General features: G+C 45.1%; 1 pseudogene; it reads left to right on the top strand.

Moving 5' to 3' along the window:
* Positions 1 to 15945: 15945 nt before the first annotated feature.
* On the top strand, positions 15946 to 16063 carry LOC124726267 (annotated as a pseudogene).
* Positions 16064 to 17441: the final 1378 nt, after the last annotated feature.

Raw genomic sequence — 17441 nt, 5'->3', positions numbered from 1 at the left:
CTCACGTCCATGATTGCTCGAGGGATCGCTCCTGCCCACACGTTCGTAATGTAGGAATTTACTGTGCGATCACTTGTGAACCTCGACCCGTTTGTAAATAAAATGCCAAATCCAGGATGTGAACTGGGGCCCTTCTACGACCCATATCTCAACAGGTGCTGGTTTTCTGGCATACAGGATTTTTCCGTAAGAGCGTGCAAAAATGTAACAGGACACAGAGAATGCTCCACGGAAAAATTCGAAGTAGGGCTCGGAGAAGCCAGCTTAAGAAGATATGGAAGTAACCTTGTCTATCGCTTTGTCTAGCATTACTGTTTTCCAGCTTATTTACAACTAACATGCGTACGAGTTTACACGTACTGTGCCGTTTATTTACATATACTTTCTTTATTTCCTGCAAGCAAACGAGGAGGACGAGACTGATTACTAGGAAATCATAATGCAGTTTTTTTTTACTTTACTAACCGGTAAGATGGCTCTATTGTGTCGTACGATAGTACGTGCTATGAATCAACGAAAGACGCACTCATTACTCAGCTCTATTTAGAAACGTACAGTACGAAATAATGGAGCACTATCGGCACAGTTTTGTGGAACTTACAAACATCCACCTTTGTGTATGGAGAATTACGTTGAAATGCTCTCGCTGCTGAAAGGCTGTGCACGGAACGATTTTCTAACGTGTATCATACGTCACGACGAGTGTTCATTTCTCTCGATCGAGGATGCTCCCATAGTTCACTGGAAAGAAGAAACGAGGGACCTGTCAACATGAGGACCAGTCGCTCATCCGATTTTGAAGAGGAGGCGCTGGAACGTGTTGCGAGTACTCCGCGAACAATTACACCCATATCACCCACAACGAGTCCATGCAATGCTTGTGGCTGACTTTCCACCAAGGGTAGAATGGTGTCAGTGGTTGCTCCAACAATGGATTGATCCACCAGATTGCCTCCAAGTCGTGCTGTTTGTTGACGAGGCCTCATTTTATTGTGATGGTATTTCGAACAGCAGGAATAGCCACGTGTGGGATGAGGAAAACCTTCAAGCTTCACACCATGAAGTACGTTTTCCGGTGAATATCTAGGCCGGCATTGTAGGTGACAACGTTCTTGGGGCACATCCTCAACCTGTACTTGAAGTTCGTGCAAAGAGTTCTACCTGAGTCGTCGGAGAATGTACCCTTGACTGTTCGTGCAAAGATGCGGTTACAACATCAAGGTGCACCGCCTCACTTCATTGTGGATGTCAGCAACGATCTCAATGCTGTATTTCCTGGTCGCTGGACTGGAAGGCAAAAATTTGAAATTTGTGGTAAGCTCCTGTGGGACCAAACTGCTGAGGGCATCGTCCCCTAGGCTTTGCACATTACTTATTATGATTATTATTATTATTATTATTATTATTATTATTATTATTATTATGTAGTATTCTGCCTAGTGGCAGGTACGTGTCTTCGTACGGAGAATTTCTGATTCCACTGTTCCCTGTCTTCAGCTTCTTCCTTCAGTCTGTTGTATCTCCTTCCACCTTTCATGTCGTCCAGATGTTGAATTCTTCTTCTTCCTCGTCCTGCGTTTCCTCTGATTTTCCCTTCGATGACATCATGTATGAGTCCCTCGTGTCTAAGTACATGTCCAGTTGGCCGTTCTCTGAAGAACTGTACGCAGAATACTTCTCTTCTCTCCTACTCTTCGCAGTACATCGTCATTTTTTATGCGATCTGTCCACTTGATCTTTTCCATTCTCCTCCAGCACCAGAATTCAAAGCTCCCTAAGTATTTTTTTGTCCTTCTTTCTCATGGTCCATGTCTCTGTTCTATATTATGCAATGCTCCAAATGTAGCATTTTATCAGTTTTTTCCTCAGTGCCAAACGCAACTTGCTGGTCAGCAGAGTCCTCTTCTTGTTGAAAGCAGCTGTGGCCATGGCGATTCTTGCTCGGATTTCGTTGGTGCAGTGGGCATCCTTTGTGATAAAACTTCCCAGGTACTTGAACTGATTGACATTTCCCAGTTCCCAATTGTCAACAGTTATCTACAAGTGTTTCTCACGTTTTGATATGCGCATCACTTTTGATTTTTCGATGTTGATATCCATGCCGTATTTTCTTCCGGTTTCCACCAAATTGTTCATCAGCTGTTTCTGATTTCTGGCGAGCGTAGATCGTCTGCATACTTGATGGGGTTGATGAGACATCCTCCCTCTTTGAAGTTTGCGCATCCTTTCAGCGCTTCTCTCGCCAGCATTTCTCCATACTAGTTGAAGAGACTCACATCCTTGTCTCACTCCCCTTCCTATTTCCACACTGTTCGTTTCTCCATAGTTCAGTCGTACCTTTACCCTTTGTCCCAGGTACAAGTACCTTATAAGTCTCAGATCTCTCCAGATGATTCTACTTAATCTACTACTTAATCTAACTTAAACTAACTTACTCTAAGGACAACACCAACACCCATGCCTGAGGGAGGGCTCGAACCTCCGACGGCGGTAGCCGCACAGACCGTGGCAAGGCGTCTTAGACCGCGCGGCTACCCCGCGCGGCAATTGGAAGGGGAGGTCCTGTTCCATAGCCTAATGTGAATCTCCTTGATTATTTCCTTTGGGGATATCTAAAGACACTTGTGTATGCGACCCCAGTGGATAGGGAGATAGAATTAGTTGCCAGAATTGTAGCTGCCTGCGACGTAATTCCAAACACACCAGGGGTATTTGTCAGGGTGCGTCAGAATATTATTCGCCGATGTCATGCCTGCATTGAGGTTGATGGCCGTAAGTTTCAGCACTTTTATAAGGTGCAGGACAAATGTTTCGTTTATTGTGTCAGCGATGGTATTTGCAGTTAACTGTAACTAATGCGAATAAAAAAGTACACAGGTCCCCTATCTCAAATTGTTCATTGGACAAATTCCTCCATGTCCTGTTAAATTTTTGCTCGCTCTTACGAAGGAAAACACCTCGTATCATTATAGGAAATTTTGACGAATACTACCTAATGTTACACATTTCTATAAACACCCTGCATAAAGGCTTAAAGCAAAATGATGTTTAAAGCAGGGGAATGGGGGTTCACGAGTGCCCTGGACGTCCTGTCCCGTCTCGGACTAGCGCTCGGCAGCCACGTGGGAGGACACTTTTTCGTGGCGACCCCGGCACGTCCCTGGTGACCCCAGGCGGCAGGGCGACTCTGGGCCGGAATGTAGCGAAAGCTGCTGGCGGGTCTGCGCGCGGCCGGTCGTTGACTGCGGCGTGTGGCGGCCGCCGGCTAACGGTGAGCAACGAGCGGGAGGCAGCAGGCAGAGGCAGCCGCCTAATGAATGCGCCTGGGCCCGCCTGGCGCCATCTGCCGTTACGTCCGCGCCGGGCGCCAACACCTCTCCACCTGCCCCACTGTGCGAGGCTGCGACTGCGTCAGAGGGCGCTAAGCTGCCGTACGGTACGCGACGCACTCGCGATACGACGCGGAAGCAACTCGCTTCTGAGGAGCGCATATAAAAGTAGGTGACCTGACTGGTTCACAATGGGACTGTTCATACTTTTAAAAGTATAATCCGATATATCGATATTTAAAAAATATCGTTATCGTACCTCGATATACCGAGAAAATGTATCGATATGTAGACGGGAAACATACACTACTGGCCCTTAAAATTGCTACACCAAGAAGGAATGCAGATGATAAACGGGTACTCATTGGACAAATATATTATGCTAAAACTGACATGTGATTACATTTTCACGCAATTTGGGTGCATAGATCCTGAGAAATCAGTACCCAAAACAACCACCTCTGGCCGTAATAACGGCCTTGATGCGCCTGGGCATTGTGTCAAACAGAGCTTGGATGGCGTGTACAGGTATAGCTGCCCACGCAGCTTCAACATGATACCACAGCTTATGATGAGCCAGTTGCTCGGCCACCATTGACCAGACGTTTTCAATTGGTGAGAGATCTGGAGAATGTGCTGGCCAGGGCAGCAGTCGAACATTTTCTGTATCCAGAAAGGCCCGTACAGGACCTGCAACATGCAGTCGTGCATTATCCTGCTGAAATGTAGGGTTTCGCAGGGATCGAATGAAGGGTAGAGTCACGGGTCGTAACACATCTGAAATATAACGTCCACTGTTCAAAGTGCCGTCAATGCGAACAAGAGGTGACCGAGATGTGTAAGCAATAGCACCTCATACCATCACATCAGGTGATACGCCAGTAATGCGATGACGAATACACGCTTCGAATGTGCGTTCACCGCGATGTCGCCGAACACGGATGCGACCATCATGATGCTGTAAACAGAACCTTGATTCATCCGAAAAGATGACGTTTTGCATTTCGTGCACCCAGGTTCGTCGTTGAGCACACCATCGCCGGCGCTCCTGTCTGTGATGCAGCGTCAAGGGTAACCGCAGCCATGGTCTCCGAGCTGATAGTCCATGCTGCTGCAAACGTCGTCGAACTGTTCGTGCAGATGGTTGTCGTCTTGCAAACGTCCCCATCTGTTGACTCAGGAATCGAGACGTAGCTGTACGATCAGTTAGTTACACCCATGCGGATAAGATGCCTGTCATCTCGACTGCTAGTGATACGAGGCCGATGGGATCCAGCTCGGCGTTCCGTATTACCCTCCTGAACCCACCGATTCCATATTCTGCTAACAGTTTTTGGATCTCGACCAACGCGAGCAGCAATGTTGCGATACGACAAACTGCAATCGCGATATGGTACAGTAGTGTATCACGGTCTGGCTATAAAAATCAAAGTCGGAAACGTGATGGTACGCATTTCTCCTCCTTACACAAGACATCACAACAACGTTTCACCAGGCAACGCCGGTGAACTGCTGTTTGTGTATGAGAAATCGGTTGGAAACTTTCCTTTCCTCATGTCAGCACGTTGTAGGTGTCGCCACCGGCGCCAACCTTGTGTGAATGTTCTGAAAAGCTAATCACAGCATCTTCTTCCTGTCGGTTAAATTTCGCGTCTGTAGCACGTCGTCTTCGTGGTGTAGCAATTTTAATGGCCAGTAGTGTATCACCATCTGGCCTATAAAAATATCGGCTGGACATTGTAAATATACTGCTGGTTTTAGGGCTGTCTATTTAAGTTTTGATTTACTATTAGATATTCTCTTCATCAACAAACTAGCAGCCTGCCTACCCCCTTGGAGCAACACTTGAAAAGAAAGCGACACGCGTTCACGCTTGGCAATAACCATTTCGCTAACAGTGGTAACTGCATTTGAGTGGCATAATAAAAGGTGTCAGACAGGTCCGTCGTTCACATATCGCAAGTGTCCGAACACTTAGCGACCAGGCAGTTGTAGCGACAAAATTGCATGGTGAAGTTAAATGTTTCAGTTTCAGTTAGTAGCGGCGAGCACCGCTTGCGTCAGCATTTCCCCTCAAATGTCTCTGCTCACAGCAAAGACCAGTCTTGTCATTTAGATTTTTGTTCATCCTTTTCAGAAAATGTTTTTTAAGAATGCAGATGTGAAGAAGTAGCGTTAAAAATTCTTTTCTAACTCAAATGATGAGCTGTTTATTCACGTCGGAAATCTTGATATTCCATTCACGCCCCCCCCCCCCCCCCCCCCCCGTTACAATCTGACTTCTTCTTTGTGCCGTCTGCACTTGCTTCACACACTCAAAGAGAAAGACTGGGCGTGATGAAAGCTGAGAAAGTAGTAAAACCAATTCACACAGTGAAAGTAAAACTACGTTCTACTACAAGTTCAAAAGAACGAGTATTTACCGAAAACTGCGAAAAAATGTGTAAAAAAATAAAAATATCGGTACTTGATAATGTCATGTTTATATCGATATATCAATACATTCAGGAGAAGTATGTCCTCGATGTATATCGATATTTTCTGTAACACACACTGACATATCGATATATTCACATTGGGACGCCAGTGATACGACATCGACACGTATCTTTACGGTGTCACCCTGCTTGCCCCACTCATCTGTATCGTACGATACAAATTCAGTGTCAGCGTAAGTGCCTCGAAAAGAAATTGTTTTATCTCCAATAATAATGGAAGCTGAGGAATTAATTAAAACGTCTTGTTTTATGAAATTGATTTTTATAAAAGAAGCAAAGCTACATCAACCTCTCTACTTCGTTCCTCAGTAAACCTTTTACTTTTCGCGGGAAGACAGAAACCACTTACTTTCTCATTCGATTGAAGAATACTATTCGGGGAAAAATTGTTTTTCTTCACATCTTATAATTCCACAACACATCTTGATAGTGCACTTTTTTTCTTTTTCACTATTGCCCTTAGTTACTGTGATACTTACAAATAAGTAAACTGCAGTGCATAATTTGTAACTACATCTACATACATACTTCGCAAGCTACCGTACGGTGCGTGGTGGAGGATACAGGGTACGGTTTACCAGAACTAGTCATATCCTTTCCTGTTCCACTCGCAAATAAAGCGAGGGAAAACTGATTTCTATATGCCTCTGTATGAGCCCTAATTTCTCTTATATTTTCTTCGTGGTCCCTACGCGAAATGTATGTCAGTGGCAGTAGGATCGTTCTGCAGTCAGCTGCAAATTCCGGTTCTCTCAGCAGTGTTCTTCGAAATGAATGTCTTCTCCAGGCGTTACCACTTGAGCTGCCAAAGCATATTTGTAATACTTCGATGCTGATCGAAATTATCGGTAACAAATCCAGGAGCTCGCCTCTGAATTGCTCCGATACCTCCTTTCAGTCCGACCTAGTGCGAGTCCCAGACACTCGAGCAGTATTCAAGAATAGGTCGTACTAGCGTCCTATATACGATCTCCTTCCCAGATGAACCACACTTTCATAAAACTTTCCCAATAAACAGAAGTCGACCATTCGCCTTCGCTACCACAATCTCCACATATTCGTTCTGTGGAATAGCTAAACAACAATTCAAGCTAATCACATTAATGGTTTTTATTACAATAGATTGACAACACTTTACTTTGATTTACAACAACGTGTCTCAAGCAGTTGTCGACATGCGAACAATCAGTGTCCTTCGTTATACACAATGTCCATGCAAGTGATTGATACGTATCACACAAATTCATAAGTCACTGCTATCGTTAATATCACTGCGGCTCTTCTATTGCGCGTCTTCTAGTGCCCGGCCGCAGCTAGGCAGCGCGTCGCTTTTATTATTTTCGTGTAGAGGCCGCCCATGTCGTGGTGACGTCCTAGTCAACGTGCTATTGGCTGACGTCGTATCACAGTCCTCTCTGCTGTATCGTTCTTGACCTTTGTGCCGGTGCTTGTCATTACGCCGGAACTCCTTCCATTTCATATCACGTCGCAACGTTACCCCCAGATATTTAAACGACATGAATGCCGTGTTCGAACATTAAGTGTTTGTCTTTCCTACTCATCCGCATTAACTTACGCTTTTCTACATTAAGAGCCATCTGCCATTCATCATTGTCTAGGACATCCTCTCTCAACCTACAGTCACTTATCTTCGACACCTTCCCGTACGCCACAGTATCATCAGCGAACAAGCGCAGATGATTGCTGCCCACCTTGTCTCACAGGTCATTTATGTATATGGAAAATGGGTCATTTTCAACGACATTCGCACACGTTCACCATTTCTCTTATATTAATTAGTAGCTTCTCAGCAGGAAAAGTAGCAAATCGAAAATTTGCGTCTTGCTTTGTGAGAGTAGTTGATACTATTTCCTCCAAAAAGTGAAACCAGTCTGGAGTCATTCTCAGAATTTCATTCAGGTCGACCTCATTACCACTATCGTCTCGTTCGCTCATTCTGTTTCTTTTTGGGATGATCACTCATTCCTTGTTCCATCTCCACCGTTCTTTATTCAGTTCCAGTTCTGTTCGCTCATTACATTCGCCTGTTCTTGTTCAGTTTCAAACTGTTCTCGAAGTCTCGACTTCTAGTTATCTGAATACGCTATTCAGCGACCACGACCGGTATTTTATAGTTTTATGATATACAGGATAATTCAGTTGGCCCTACCCATTGATTTTATAGAGCCTGCAAGACCTTCAAATACCACACACACTACTTTCATATTATCTCGTTTACTTCACGCAAGCTATTAGTTCTACAGAAAAAAACGTAAAGGATATTTTTGTAGGAAATTTAATGTAGTTAAATTGTGTACTGGTATAAATTTTCGCTAGAGGCCACAATTTTCGAATTATTAAAGGAAAAGTATTTTTTCTTGATTAACTCGAAAATTGTGGCGTCTGGCGTAAGCATATCCTACTACAAAATTTAACGGCATTAAATTTCCTACAAAAAAGGTCATGTTCTTATTTTCTGTAAGACTAATAGTTTGCATGTAGTGAGCGAGAGAACATGAAACTCTCGCTCATGGTGTTTGAAGGTATTGCGGGTTGCATAAACCCAATAAGTAGGGGTAGCCGATTCTTCCTGTACGCTAAAGTTACGAAGACCTTATTCGGTGGAACTCGTTTTTTGATGTGCTAAAGTATGTTGTTAGAAACAAAGTGCCTGTCATTTTCGCTGAAGCTTTCACAGATAATATCAGTGGCAATGTTGAAGATTTTGTAGGGATAGTTACATTCTACGAATTGTTAAAAAATAAAATTTTCAAATGACATAAAATGGATTCATCACAACAGATCCTCTACCACTTAATCTTTCCAGCTGATAAATCACAGCTGGCATTCCTTTGAAGAGACTAAAGGGCTGTCGGACTATATGGAGTGCATTCTGATCTTTATCATTCACTCAAGTCGCCAATCTTATTTAATTCGAATTCCTTAAATGTCTAATCCTACTTGAGTCTGTCGTATGTACAGTATACGCCTGACAAGGCCACCGCGCGGACTGGCGCTCTTCTTTCGTACGTATGGAATTTGAAGCTCAGGGCCCAGACACCAATTTCCAAAAGCAGCACGGCTTAGGTGTCGAAAAACTGATATAGTGGATTTAAAGAGTGGAACATTTCCGAGTTATGTTAATAGAAAAAAAATGTGCAGCGCAGAAGTTTTTTATCTGTAAGATCATTGCTCGGATCTCAATAGTACTAATGTTCTTTTGTATTTTTATTTATATTTCAGTTGCAGTAAATGGAAATGACTGTTAAAACATACTGAATCGCAACTTCTAACAAGAAAAAATGTCTCCTAATTTTTAATTACTGGTCATATGAATATAAATAAGTGTTTCATATATGCTGGAAGTATTACATAATAAGATAAAAAAGGGAATAGCGAACGAGTAAAAACGAATAGGTCCCAAAAAGGACTGATCATCAGTGAACTAGTTCCCAGAGATGGACGAAGTTGCTGATCTCTACTTTTAACTTCGAACTGTCGAGAGTCGACTGCACGCAAGCAACGTTATCTTAGGAGTGAATGAGTCGGATGGAAACTTAACAGTTGTGAACCCTACCTACACGACGTGGCTCAAGTAGGGGCTGGCGCTTTGTTGCAGGACAAGCCTTCAATTTTCTTTCCCCCTCCTATCTTGAGCAGTGGTTTGCATTCGCGTCCGGCTAGGGTCCATTGAACACACGGGCAGGCACCGGTATCGCACCGTGTAACCGGACGGGACCGTCACCTAGCGAATGCGGTATGCATCGCAGGCAGCCAGCAGGGGCAGGGGCAGGCGCGGCTACTGGCTCCTCAGCTCCGGGAGGCGGGCCGCGCTATCGGAGCGCAGGTGCGCGCCCGGCATCAGTATGCAGGGGCGGCGGCGGGCAAAGTGAAAACTCCAGCCAGGCGCTGCTGCGCCCCCGTAAACAGCTGCCCGCGGCCCTGGGGAGGGCGCAGTGTCCTCTTACAGAGTCCGCGGACCGCACTGCTTAGAGCATCCGGCTAGTATTCTCGCTCGCTAAACCTTTCTTAAGACAGGAAACTATTTTTAGGAATACTACGAGGTGCACTCAAGTTCTAAGGCCTCCGATTTTTTCTCTAATTAACTACTCACGCGAAATCGATGAAACTGGCGTTACTTCTCGACGTAATCGCCCTGCAGACGTACACATTTTTCACAACGCTGACGCCATGATTCCATGGCAGCGGCGAAGGCTTCTTTAGGAGTCTGTTTTGACCACTGGAAAATCGCTGAGGCAATAGCAGCACGGCTGGTGAATGTGCGGCCACGGAGAGTGTCTTTCATTGTTGGAAAAAGCCAAAAGTCACTAGGAGCCAGGTCAGGTGAGTAGGGAGCATGAGGAATCACTTCAAAGTTGTTATCACGAAGAAACTGTTGCGTAACGTTAGCTCGATGTGCGGGTGCGTTGTCTTGGTGAAACAGTACACGTGCAGCCCTTCCCTGACGTTTTTGTTGCAGTGCAGGAAGGAATTTGTTCTTCAAAACATTTTCATAGGATGCACCTGTTACCGTAGTGCCCTTTGGAACGAAATGGGTAAGGATTACGCCCTCGCTGTCCCAGAACATGGACACCATCATTTTTTCAGCACAGGCGGTTACCCGAAATTTTTTTGGTGGCGGTGAATCTGTGTGCTTCCATTGAGCTGACTGGCGCTTTGTTTCTGGATTGAAAAATGGCATCCACGTCTCATCCATTGTCACAACCGACGAAAAGGAAGTCCCATTCATGCTCTCGTTGCGCGTCAACATTGCTTGGCAACATGCCACATGGGCAGCCATGTGGTCGTCCGTCAGCATTCGTGGCACCCACCTGGATGACACTTTTCGCATTTTCAGGTCGTCATGCAGGATTGTGTGCACAGAACCCACAGAAATGCCAACTCTGGAGGCGATCTGTTCAACAGTCATTCGGCGATCCCCCAAAACAATTCTCTCCACTTTCTCGATCATGTCGTCAGACCGGCTTGTGCGAGCCCGAGTTTGTTTCGGTTTGTTGTCACACGATGTTCTGCCTTCATTAAACTGTCGCACCCACGAACGCACTTTCGACACATCCATAACTCCATCGCCACATGTCTCCTTCAACTGTCGATGAATTTCAATTGGTTTCACACCACGAAAATTCAGAAAACGAATGAGTGCACGCTGTTCAAGTAAGGAAAACGTCGCTATTTTAAGTATTTAAAACAGTTCTCATTCTCGCCACTGCCGGTAAAATTTCATCTGCCGTACGCTGCTGCCATCTCTGGGACGTATTGGCAATGAACGCGGCCTCATTTTAAAACAATGCGCATGTTTCTATCTCATTCCAGTACGGAGAAAAAAAATCGGAGGCCTTAGAACTTGAATGCACCTCGTACAAGTAGAAGTGACTGACGAATCCTGATGAACTGCCCGACCGGGTTTGGAATACGCGAGATACTGGTCAGCCAAGTTGGATTTTCTCTCACTGATTTACAAGACGAAGTGAATCTCGAGAGCCTTGTTACGGGAAGCTTAAACATAATCACAGGGTTGAGACGAGGAGATGGTACGCCAGCGGTAACGTACAATCTGTTGCTCGAAAAGATAACGGCGGAAGCTTTCCATAGTAATTTAGAACGGTGACAAAATCATTTACCTCGCGTTTCCCGACGACGTGGCCATATTGTCAAGACGCAAGGAAGAACTGATACGGGTGGACAACAACACGGGGGCAGTAGTGAGCAATGTCGGTCCCCTGGTGAATGAGCCGATGACCGAGATTCGGGTGATGAGCAGGACTCATGCATTTTCAAGACGCCCAATCCAGCCACTGGTAGTTGGAACCAAATCCTACAATACGGTTCGTAAAAATCTAATAAAAGCAGCCTCGATCGCGTTTTGAGATTTTAATTCGTTAGCAACCGGTTTCGGCCCTTTCCTCAAACCACCTTCAGGCATTTCCCCGTCATTATGGTAGCTGGTGGCGGCAGACGGAGCGAGATCCTAGAGGTAAGGATGTCTGATTACGAAAGGTTGGAAACGGAAATTGGCCGGGACCTTTCCGAAGGAACCGTATCAGTATTTGCCTAGAAGGATTTTGTGAAATCGCAGAAAAGATAAATCTGGATGGCCGCGTGGAGATCTGAACCGTCATCCACCAGAACACGGGTCCAGTGTGCTAACCACTGCAACACGTCGTCACAATTGTGATTTGGTTGAGAAGAACAATACAAACATTGTACTCTGATGAGATCCAAATAGCTTGTTTGTGCACGTCAAGACACTAGAATGAATAAACACTGCTGACGTTCGAAGTCCATGGAGTTTACTCCCCGCGATAGAAGACCGCTAGATAAAAAAAAGTGGAGAGATGGAATCCATGAGAATTTCCGCCACATCGCCATAGAGGGTGACTGACGGCGGACATCAGGAAATAGAATAAAACGAAAGAGGAGCTTTGTAGCCGCACGTGTACCGCTGAGCTTGATCACGTAAATTATGTATAACACGGAAAGGTTACATAGCATGAGGTGTAGGTAATTCAGGTGGCTGACTTCGCATCATTGGCTGAATACCTGGAAGAAGCAGTCAATCTAGAAAGGAGAATGCTTAAAAATACATGTGCGTCCTGCCTTATGTGCTCTTATGTGTGGAACCACACCAAATACATCTCACAGGGTCTGTTGAACGTATGCACGAGTAATCACAGGTTTGTATGACTTACGGAAGAGCGTCGTGGAATACGAATACATGAACTGACAGACGTTTGAACATAAACAATAATTATCCCGTGAAAGCCTAGAGAATTTCCTCCTCGCAGCTTCCATTTCTGACAGAATACGACGTAAACCTCTAAAGCATTTTTGACACTGTATTTCAATCATGTTCTGAGAAAGAAGAATGTGTTGTAAGTCAAATGGTTCCCAAAAGAACTGCTGAAGTCGAGATATGTCGGACAGGCGTACTTATCTGTGGATATATCTGTTGTCAATGTAGTCTCTGCATACATGAACGTAAAGCGGACACTGCACATATTACGCGCACGCTGCTTGATTTGCCTCCGGAATTCCATAATTGGTTGATTGCATGTCTGAAGATGTACTCGAAGTTATGAAACTTTTAAAATAGCAAAAATGGAGGCAACTGGCTGGAGCAAATCAGACATCTGTTATTAATAAATACAGTCTGAAATTAAGACAATCCATGACAGATCAAAAATAAAAAAACTGAGACACTAGAAAGAAAGACTCTCGGAAAATTTTAGGACCAAAATGCGAATATAAAATTGAGGGAAAACAAATCGCATGACATCTGCCACTTTAAGAAAAACACCATAGGTACCATCAGAAAACTTCGTTTACAGTTTTACGCTCGCCTGTACACCGTGGAATTGAAAAAAAAAGAGGTTCAAAACAGTATTATAAACTTTGCGTTGTGACTGGAAAACCATAGCGAAATACTAACAGATAGAACGAAATTTAGAAACTTGATTCGGAAACACGAATTTGCTAAGAAGCTTACGCATCGAAATTCCGAATTGACAGAAGAACGTATAAAAGAACAGTCCTAACCCCGAAGAATTCCAGATGCCAAGACGGGATCATAGAAAAATAAATGTCTGTGTGCTTAATTTAGAAAGTGGAAACGCGATGCCTGAATCTACATCTACATGACTACTCTTCTCGTCACATTTAAGTGTTTGGCAATGGGTTCATTCTCGATTGTTCAACTCTCAAAGAGGTCGTGGAGAAAAAGAACACGTGGATACGAGCTCTGATTCCCCCTTTTTTTTGGAGAGTCGTTTCCCCTTACGTAAGTGGGAATCATCAACATATTTCCGCATTCAGCTGGGAAAGTTTTGATCGAAATTTAGTGAAAAGGTCTCTACGCAACGGCAAACGCCTTTGTTTTAATGATTGTCACTCCAACTCTCTCCAATATTTCGGGGTAATACAAACCGAGTTGCTCTTCTTTGAACTTTTTAGATCTCCTCCGTCAGTACTATCTGGTAGGGATCCCATTACGCGCAGCAGTACTCCAGAAGAGGACAGACAAACTTAGTAATTTTGTTGCATCTTCTAAGCGCTCGACCAGTAAAAGGGACTCATTTTTTTCTCTCCATCACAATAACATTTTTATGTGATTGTTCGAATTTAAGTTGTTGGTAATTGTAATGTCTAGATCTTTAGCTTAGTGGTTAACTTTAAAATTTGCGTGATTTATCGCGTAACGGAAATTTAATGCAACTTTCAGTGCTCATGTGGAGGACCATACACTTTTTATTATTTAGTGTTAACGTCCACTCTTCGTACCATGTAGCTATGTTTTCTAAATCACTTTCTAACTAGTTTTGATCTCCTGAAGCCTTACAGGATGGCAGACGACAGCACCATCTGCTAACAGTTTAAAAGGGCTTGTCAGATTGTTTCCTACATTGTTTGTATACTAGGAACAGCAGAGGGTTTATAACACCTCTTCGGAGAACCCCAGATATCAGTTCTATTTCACAGATGATTTGCTGCCAGTTGTTACTAAAAGAGGCCTTCCTGACATGAAATCATCAGTCCAGCAGCAACTGTGTAGATACTGGACGTTTGAAATGGCATAAACAAAGACGTCACTGGATAGTAGATGACAGGAACCAAGTGATTTGGAGGGAATCACACTATACCATGTCGCAATCCAAAGGAAGTACTTAGGTTTGGCGAATGCCGGGAGAACGTTACCTCCATCGTGCGTAGCGCCAACAGTGAAGTACAGAGGATGTGGAGTTATAGTATGGGAGTGTTTTTCGTTGTTTGACTGCGGTCCCCTTATTGTGCTTAAGACAATGCTAAATGCGGAAGGATATGAACACATTTCACAGAATTTGATGCTGCGCACAGTAGAGGAACAGTTGGGAGACGATGGCTGTTTCTTTCAGCTGGACAATGCACCGTGTCATAAAGTAGTATTTGTGAGGCAATAGTCTGTGGACAATAACATTCCTGAAATGAACTGCCGTGCCCAGAAATCCAATCTGAATCCAATGGAGCACCTGTGGGATGGGTTAGAGCGTCTACCTCGCTCCTGATCCCAGCGTCCAACGCCACTAACTTCGATGTGAGCTCTTCGGTGTCAAATGCGGACAGTTTACAGCTCGCGCGAGGGACGCATCTCCGTTAGGTGGCGGAGGTAGCGCGGAGTGGAGGATTCAAGAGTGCAGAAACGAAGCGTCTCGTGGCTCTCGGTGTTCGCACGGGCTATTGAGACTGATAAATTTGTGCTGGTAAATTGCTCAGATAGCAGAGAGATATTATGGGCAACTCCATACACGATGAAATTTGTTATCCGTTTTGCTAGTGAACTTGCGTTGACTTGCTGCAGCGCGGTCTTTATAGTGAGAAGCGTGTTCGCCTACTGGCTTAGAGCCTGAGCTCTTGGCGCTGTGCGGAAGTAAGCATTCCAGTCTGCCGATTGCTTTGTGATCGTGCTGTTCTGTACCAGTCTCAGCCAGAAGACAGATGCACACAGGCGATGCTAGTCCTCTGTTTTGATATCAGCATGACGTCATGATGGGTGGTGAACCAATTTGCTGGTATCATTTAAGCTATTCGTCGTGGCTCCATTTTTCCTAGTAAACGTCTGCCACTGGTTACTGTTATAGAACTAGAATTGTAACGTTTGCCCATTGGAGGAACATTTCAGTGGCGCCTCTTGAGGGGGTTCTTTGATTTTTTTTTTTTATATATAATATGAGGAAACTGTATTCAGTTTAGCGTGATTAATTTTGCTTAAAGGTTTTATTCCTTTAATAACTGTTTTATTAAATGTTTGTTTCCTTTCTTAATATCTCGATGCTCAAACAGATTCTCACTACTTAGTCCAGGTTCAAAAGTTTTGTGAACTTGCGTAAGTTGGTTTCTATTGGACAGTCGTTCCTGTAGAGGTTTAAACAATGTTGCTGTCATCTTTCTTGTATCGTTTCAGTTAAATTCTTTTAAACTCTTTTAAGATCTCTTTTAAGTGTTTTGTCCTTTACTTATCTGCAAGAGAATTTGGTTTTAATTAATAAGGCTCGCTCGAGCATTGGAGTGACTTTTAATTGAGGACTCTGAAAGAAAGTTATTGTATTGGGTTGTTACAACTTGGAGGCAACGGCCTTCCCACAGCGGATACACCGGTTCCCATGAGATCACCGAAGTTAAGCGCTGTCGGGCGTGGTCGGCACTTGGATGGGTGACTATCCAGGCCGCCATGGGCTGTTGCCATTTTTCGGGGTGGACTCAGCCTCGTGATGCCAATTGAGGAGCTACTCGACCGAGTAGTAGTGGCTTCGGTCAAGAATACCATCATAACGACCAGGAGAGCGGTGTGCTGACCCCATGCCCCTCCTATCCGCATCCTCCACTGAGGATGACACGGCGGTCGGATGGTCCCGGTAGGCCACTCGTGGCCTGACGACGGAGTGTTACAACTCGGCTTGTCTGTTTTACAAAACTTGATGTTCTGAAAGAGTATTTTATGTTACGCCCACTAAGGCGGCTGCTGTGAGCATGAGGTTTGTATGGGGGCTGGTTGCACCCGGTTTGCTGTAATCAAGATGGATCAGAATTTAATTTTGTCATATGACTGAATACTGCTTGATCATTATTTTTAATCTAGCGTTTGTAAAGAAGTGTCGATTTGTTAAACTAACAGCCCCTGGGTCATGGTCCTACTGCTCCTGTTTTTGAAAGGAGCCTGATCGCGTTACGTGAGGCATATGTTGCGCCCAATCAGCGATTTCTCCGTAGGGATTCAAACACCTCATTGCCAGTGTCCCTTGCAGAATTCAAGATGTCGTAAAGCCAAGGGATGATGACATCACATGTTATTGTCCACTATACGTGTTGAGATACTTCTGATCAAAAAAATACCTGCTTCGTGAGTGCACCTGACGTAACCACTGCACTATGACCTTCGGGATGTATTTGTACATTTATCTGGACATGACAGTAGCGTTGCATGACTGTTCCCCAGTAAGAACTCAGCAGCAGTGGCCTAGTAGCCAGTCCGGCATACACGTACAGTCTTGGCGAAGCGCACCGCCCCCTCTTCCCGCCAGCCACCCCCGGTTCACCACAGCCTCGGTCGCGTCCCCATCCTGCTTCGCCGCTTGCGCAGAGTCTGCTCGGCGCCGCAATTTCGCGGCCAAATTGGATCAAGAGGCGGCGGCAGGCGTCCGTCCGCGCCAGGTGGCAGCAGGGGCGACGCCGGCCAATCTGCTGCCCGCGATTGGGTTCTGCGCCGCCGCTGCTGCCGCCTGGTGGACGCTCGGGGCGGTCAGGACCGCTGCAGCCCGCTGGGCCTCCAACGGACGACGTGCCGAATCTCGTGGGCGGTGAGATCGACCGGTGTGCCAGTAATACGCCGGTGTTTAGAAGCAGTTCAAAGCTTAATGCCGAACCCAAAAAGCTGCACGTGTGATATGTCTAAGGGGGTTAACGCCTCTCTGTTACAGTAGCCTGTGGCAGGCCTGTTCACCGATCAGCTCGTGCGAGGTGGCTCGCGCCGACGGCTCAACAGTAAACAACTGGCCGGCTGCGGGCGACTAATGGTACGTGTAGTAAAGGGACGGCCAACAGGCAACCGAGTAAGGCAGCTCTG

Source organism: Schistocerca piceifrons, chromosome 1 (genome assembly GCF_021461385.2).
Source record: "Schistocerca piceifrons isolate TAMUIC-IGC-003096 chromosome 1, iqSchPice1.1, whole genome shotgun sequence".
In the NCBI taxonomy this organism is placed as follows: domain Eukaryota; kingdom Metazoa; phylum Arthropoda; class Insecta; order Orthoptera; family Acrididae; genus Schistocerca; species Schistocerca piceifrons.
The sequence above is the reverse complement of the archived record's forward strand: the minus strand, read 5'-3'. Positions and strand labels throughout refer to the sequence as shown.